Raw genomic sequence first — 6,000 nt, forward strand, 5'->3', positions numbered from 1 at the left:
CAGACTCATGGTGGCACCAGTGCCACGTTGGGCTGATTTGATAGTACCAAGCGGCTCCTGCTATCTGCCATCAAAAAGTTGGCAGGCGAGTTTTGTTTTCCAGGGAAAAGCGCCGTTGTTTGTGTTTGGGGGCATATGGCTGGGAGTGGCCGGCTGGCTAATTAGAATCCACGATACACAGGATGGTTCCCAGACCATGGTGGCACCAGTGCCAAGTCGGGCTAGTTTGATGGTGCAAAGTGGCTCCTGCAATCTGCCATGAAAAAGTTAGCAGGCGAGTTTTGTTTTCCAGGGAAAAGTGCCGTTGTTTGTGTTTGGTGGACTGTGGCTGGGAGTGGCCGGCTGGCTCCTTAGAATCCACGATACGCAGGATGGTTCCCAGACCAGAGGTGGCACCAGTTCCAAGTCGGGCTGGTTTGATAGTACCAAGTGGCTCCTGCAATCTGCCATCCAGAAGCGGGGCAGCTTACTTTTGTTTGCCAGGGAAACGGGCCGAGGTTTGTGTCTGGGGGCCTATGGCTGGGAGTCACCGGCTGGCTCCTGAAAAGCTACGATAGGCAAGATGGTTACCAGACCCATGGTGGCACCAGTGCCAAGTTGGGCTGATTTGATAGTACCAAGCGGCTCCTGCAATCTGCCATCAAAAAGTTGGCAGGCCAGTTTTGTTTTCCAGGGAAAAGTGTCGTTGATTTTTTTTGGTGGCCTGTGGCTGGGAGTGGCCAGCTGGCTCCTTAGAATCCACGATACGCAGGATGGTTCCCAGACCAGAGGTGGCACCAGTTCCAAGTCGGGCTTGTTTGATAGTACCGAGTGGCTCCTGCAATCTGCCATCCAGAAGCGGGGCAGCTTACTTTTGTTTGCAAGGGAAACGGGCCGAGGTTTTTGTCTGGGGGCCTATGGCTGGGAGTGACTGGCTGGCTCCTGAAAAGCTACGATAGGCAGGATGGTTACCAGACTCATGGTGGCACCAGTGCCACGTTGGGCTGATTTGATAGTACCAAGCGGCTCCTGCAATCTGCCATCAAAAAGTTGGCAGGCGAGTTTTGTTTTCCAGGGGAAAGCGCCGTTGTTTGTGTTTGGGGGCCTATGGCTGGGAGTGGCCGGCCGGCTAATTAGAATCCACGATACGCAGGATGGTTCCCAGACCATGGTGGCACCAGTGCCAAGTCGGGCTAGTTTGATGGTGCAAAGTGGCTCCTGCAATCTGCCATGAAAAAGTTGGCAGGCGAGTTTTGTTTTCCAGGGAAAAATGCCGTTGTTTTGGTTTGGTGGACTGTGGCTGGGAGTGGCCGGCTGGCTCCTTAGAATCCACGATACGCAGGATGGTTCCCAGACCAGAGGTGGCACCAGTTCCAAGTCGGGCTGGTTTGATAGTACCAAGTGGCTCCTGCAATCTGCCATCCAGAAGTGGGGCAGCTTACTTTTGTTTGCCAGGGAAACGGGCCGAGGTTTGTGTCTGGGGGCCTATGGCTGGGAGTGACCGGCTGGCTCCTGAAAAGCTACGATAGGCAGGATGGTTACCAGACTCATGGTGGCACCAGTGCCAAGTTGGGCTGATTTGATAGTACCAAGCGGCTCCTGCAATCTGCCATCAAAAAGTTGGCAGGCGAGTTTTGTTTTCCAGGGGAAAGCGCCGTTGTTTGTGTTTGGGGGCCTATGGCTGGGAGTGGCCGGCTGGCTAATTAGAATCCACGATACGCAGGATGATTCCCAGACCATGGTGGCACCAGTTCCAAGTCGGGCTAGTTTGTTGGTGCAAAGTGGCTCCTGCAATCTGCCATGAAATAGTTGGCTGGCGAGTTTTGTTTTCCAGGGAAAAGTGCCGTTGTTTGTGTTTGGTGGACTGTGGCTGGGAGTGGCCGGCTGGCTCCTTAGAATCCACGATACGCAGGATGGTTCCCAGACCAGAGGTGGCACCAGTTCCAAGTCGGGCTGGTTTGATAGTACCAAGTGGCTCCTGCAATCTGCCATCCAGAAGCGGGGCACCTTACTTTTGTTTGCCAGGGAAACGGGCCGAGGTTTGTGTCTGGGGGCCTATGGCTGGGAGTGACCGGCTGGCTCCTGAAAAGCTACGATAGGCAGGATGGTTACCAGACCCATGGTGGCACCAGTGCCAAGTTGGGCTGATTTGATAGTATCAAGCGGTCCTGCAATCTGCCATCAAAAAGTTGGCAGGCGAGTTTTGTTTTCCAGGGAAAAGTGCCGTTGATTTTTTTTGGTGGCCTGTGGCTGGGAGTGGCCGGCTGGCTCCTTAGAATCCACGATACGCAGGATGTTTCCCAGACCAGAGGTGGCACCAGTTCCAAGTCGGGCTGGTTTGATAGTACCAAGTGGCTCCTGCTATCTGCCATCCAGAAGCGGGGCAGCTTACTTTTGTTTGCCAGGGAAACGGGCCGAGGTTTGTGTCTGGGGGCCTATGGCTGGGAGTGACTGGCTGGCTCCTGAAAAGCTACGATAGGCAGGATGGTTACCAGACTCATGGTGGCACCAGTGCCACGTTGGGCTGATTTGATAGTACCAAGCGGCTCCTGCAATCTGCCATCAAAAAGTTGGCAGGCGAGTTTTGTTTTCCAGGGGAAAGCGCCGTTGTTTGTGTTTGGGGGCCTATGGCTGGGAGTGGCCGGCTGGCTAATTAGAATCCACGATACGCAGGATGGTTCCCAGACCATGGTGGCACCAGTGCCAAGTCGGGCTAGTTTGATGGTGCAAAGTGGCTCCTGCAATCTGCCATGAAAAAGTTGGCAGGCGAGTTTTGTTTTCCAGGGAAAAGTGCCGTTGTTTGTGTTTGGTGGACTGTGGCTGGGAGTGGCCGGCTGGCTCCTTAGAATCCACGATACGCAGGATGGTTCCCAGACCAGAGGTGGCACCAGTTCCAAGTCGGGCTGGTTTGATAGTACCAAGTGGCTCCTGCAATCTGCCATCCAGAAGTGGGGCAGCTTACTTTTGTTTGCCAGGGAAACGGGCCGAGGTTTGTGTCTGGGGGCCTATGGCTGGGAGTGACCGGCTGGCTCCTGAAAAGCTACGATAGGCAGGATGGTTACCAGACTCATGGTGGCACCAGTGCCAAGTTGGGCTTATTTGATAGTATCAAGCGGCTCCTGCAATCTGCCATCAAAAAGTTGGCAGGCGAGTTTTGTTTTCCAGGGAAAAGTGTCGTTGATTTTTTTTGGTGGCCTGTGGCTGCGAGTGGCCGGCTGGCTCCTTAGAATCCACGATACGCAGGATGGTTCCCAGACCAGAGGTGGCACCAGTTCCAAGTCGGGCTTGTTAGATAGTACCAAGTGGCTCCTGCAATCTGCCATCCAGAAGCGGGGCAGCTTACTTTTGTTTGCAAGGGAAACGGGCCGAGGTTTTCGTCTGGGGGCCTATGGCTGGGAGTGACTGGCTGGCTCCTGAAAAGCTACGATAGGCAGGATGGTTACCAGACTCATGGTGGCACCAGTGCCACGTTGGGCTGATTTGATAGTACCAAGCGGCTCCTGCAATCTGCCATCAAAAAGTTGGCAGGCGAGTTTTGTTTTCCAGGGGAAAGCGCCGTTGTTTGTGTTTGGGGGCCTATGGCTGGGAGTGGCCGGCTGGCTAATTAGAATCCACGATACGCAGGATGGTTCCCAGACCATGGTGGCACCAGTGCCATGTCGGGCTAGTTTGATGGTGCAAAGTGGCTCCTGCAATCTGCCATGAAAAAGTTGGCAGGCGAGTTTTGTTTTCCAGGGAAAAATGCCGTTGTTTGTGTTTGGTGGACTGTGGCAGGGAGTGGCCGGCTGGCTCCTTAGAATCCACGATACGCAGGATGGTTCCCAGACCAGAGGTGGCACCAGTTCCAAGTCGGGCTTGTTTGATAGTACCAAGTGGCTCCTGCAATCTGCCATCCAGAAGCGGGGCAGCTTACTTTTGTTTGCCAGGGAAACGGGCCGAGGTTTGTGTCTGGGGGCCTATGGCTGGGAGTGACCGGCTGGCTCCTGAAAAGCTACGATAGGCAGGATGGTTACCAGACTCATGGTGGCACCAGTGCCAAGTTGGGCTGATTTGATAGTACCAAGCGGCTCCTGCAATCTGCCATCAAAAAGTTGGCAGGCGAGTTTTGTTTTCCAGGGAAAAGTGTCGTTGTTTGTTTTTCGGGGCTTGTGGCTGGGAGTGGCCGGCTGGCTCCTTAGAATCCACGATACGCAGGATGGTTCCCAGACCAGAGGTGGCACCAGTGCCAAGTCAGGCTAGTTTCATGGTACAAAGTGGCTCCTGCAATCTGCCATCCAGAAGCGGGGTAGCTTACTTTTGTTTGCCAGGGAAACGGGCCGAGGTTTTTGTCTGGGGGCCTATGGGTGGGACTGCCCGGCTGGCTCATGAAAGGCTACGACAGGCAGGATGGTGACCAGACCCATGATGGCTCCAGTGCCAAGTTGGGCTGGTTTGATAGTACCACGTGGCTCCTGCAATCTGCCATCAAAAAGTTGGCAGGCGAGTTTTTTTTTCCAGGGAAAAGCGCCGTTGTTTGTGTTTGGGGGCCTATGGCTGGGAGTGGCCGGCTGGCTCCTTAGAATCCACGATACGCAGGATGGTTCCCAGACCAGAGGTGGCACCAGTGGCAAGTCGGGCTGGTTTGATGGTGCAAAGTGGCTCCTGCAATCTGCCATGAAAATGTTGGCAGGCGAGTTTTGTTTTCCAGGGAAAAGCGCCGTTGTTTGTGTTTGGGGGCCTGTGGCTGGGAGTGGCCCGCTGGCTAATTAGAATCCACGATACGCAGGATGGTTCCCAGACCAGAGGTGGTACCAGTGCCAAGTCGGGCTAGTTTGATGGTGCAAAGTGGCTCCTGCAATCTGCCATCCTGAAGCGGGGTAGCATACTTTTGTTTGCCAGGGAAACCCCCAGTGCTTTGTGTCTGGGGCCTATGGCTGGAAGGGACCGGCTGGCTCCTGAAAAGCTACGATAGGCAGGATGATTACCAGACCCATGGTGGAACCAGTGCCAAGTTGGGGTGGTTTGATAGTACCAAGTGGTTCCTGCAATCTGCCATCAAAAAGTTGGCAGGCGAGTTTTGTTTTCCAGGGAAAAGCGCCGTTGTTTGTGTTTGGGGGCCTGTGGCTGGGAGTGGCCGGCTGGCTAATTAGAATCCACGATACGCAGGATGGTTCCCAGACCAGAGGTGGCACCAGTGCCAAGTCGGGCTAGTTTGATGGTGCAAAGTGGCTCCTGCAATCTGCCATTAAAAAGTTGGCATGCCAGTTTTGTTTTCCAGGGAAAAGCGCCGTTGTTTGTGTTTGGTGGACTGTGGCTGGGAGTGGCCAGCTGGCTCCTTAGAATCCACTATACGCAGGATGGTTCCCAGACCAGAGGTGGCACCAGTGCCAAGTCGGGCTGGTTTGATGGTGCAAAGTGGCTCCTGCAATATGCCATCCAGAAGCGGGGTAGCATACTTTTGTTTGCCAGGGAAACCCCCAGTGCTTTGTGTCTGGGGCCTATGGCTGGAAGTGACCGGCTGGCCCCTGAAAAGCTACGATAGGCAGGATGATTACCAGACCCATGGTGGAACCAGTGCCAAGTTGGGCTGGTTTGATAGTACCAAGTGGTTCCTGCAATCTGCCATCAAAAAGTTGGCAGGCGAGTTTTGTTTTCCAGGGAAAAGCGCCGTTGATTGTGTTTGGGGGCCTGTGGCTGGGAGTGGCCGGCTGGCTAATTAGAATCCACGATACGCAGGATGGTTCCCAGACCAGAGGTGGCACCAGTGCCAAGTCGGGCTAGTTTGATGGTGCCATGTGCCTCCTGCAATCTGCCATGAAAAAGTTGGCATGCCAGTTTTGTTTTCCAGGGAAAAGCGCCGTTGTTTTTGTTTGGTGGACTGTGGCTGGGAGTGGCCAGCTGGCTCCTTAGAATCCACTATACGCAGGATGGTTCCCAGACCAGAGGTGGCACCAGTGCCAAGTCGGGCTGGTTTGATGGTGCAAAGTGGCTCCTGCAATCTGCCATCCTGAAGCGGGGTAGCATACTTTTGTTTGCCAGGGA

Source organism: Melospiza melodia, chromosome 9 (genome assembly GCF_035770615.1).
Source record: "Melospiza melodia melodia isolate bMelMel2 chromosome 9, bMelMel2.pri, whole genome shotgun sequence".
NCBI classification, from domain to species: Eukaryota; Metazoa; Chordata; class Aves; order Passeriformes; family Passerellidae; genus Melospiza; species Melospiza melodia.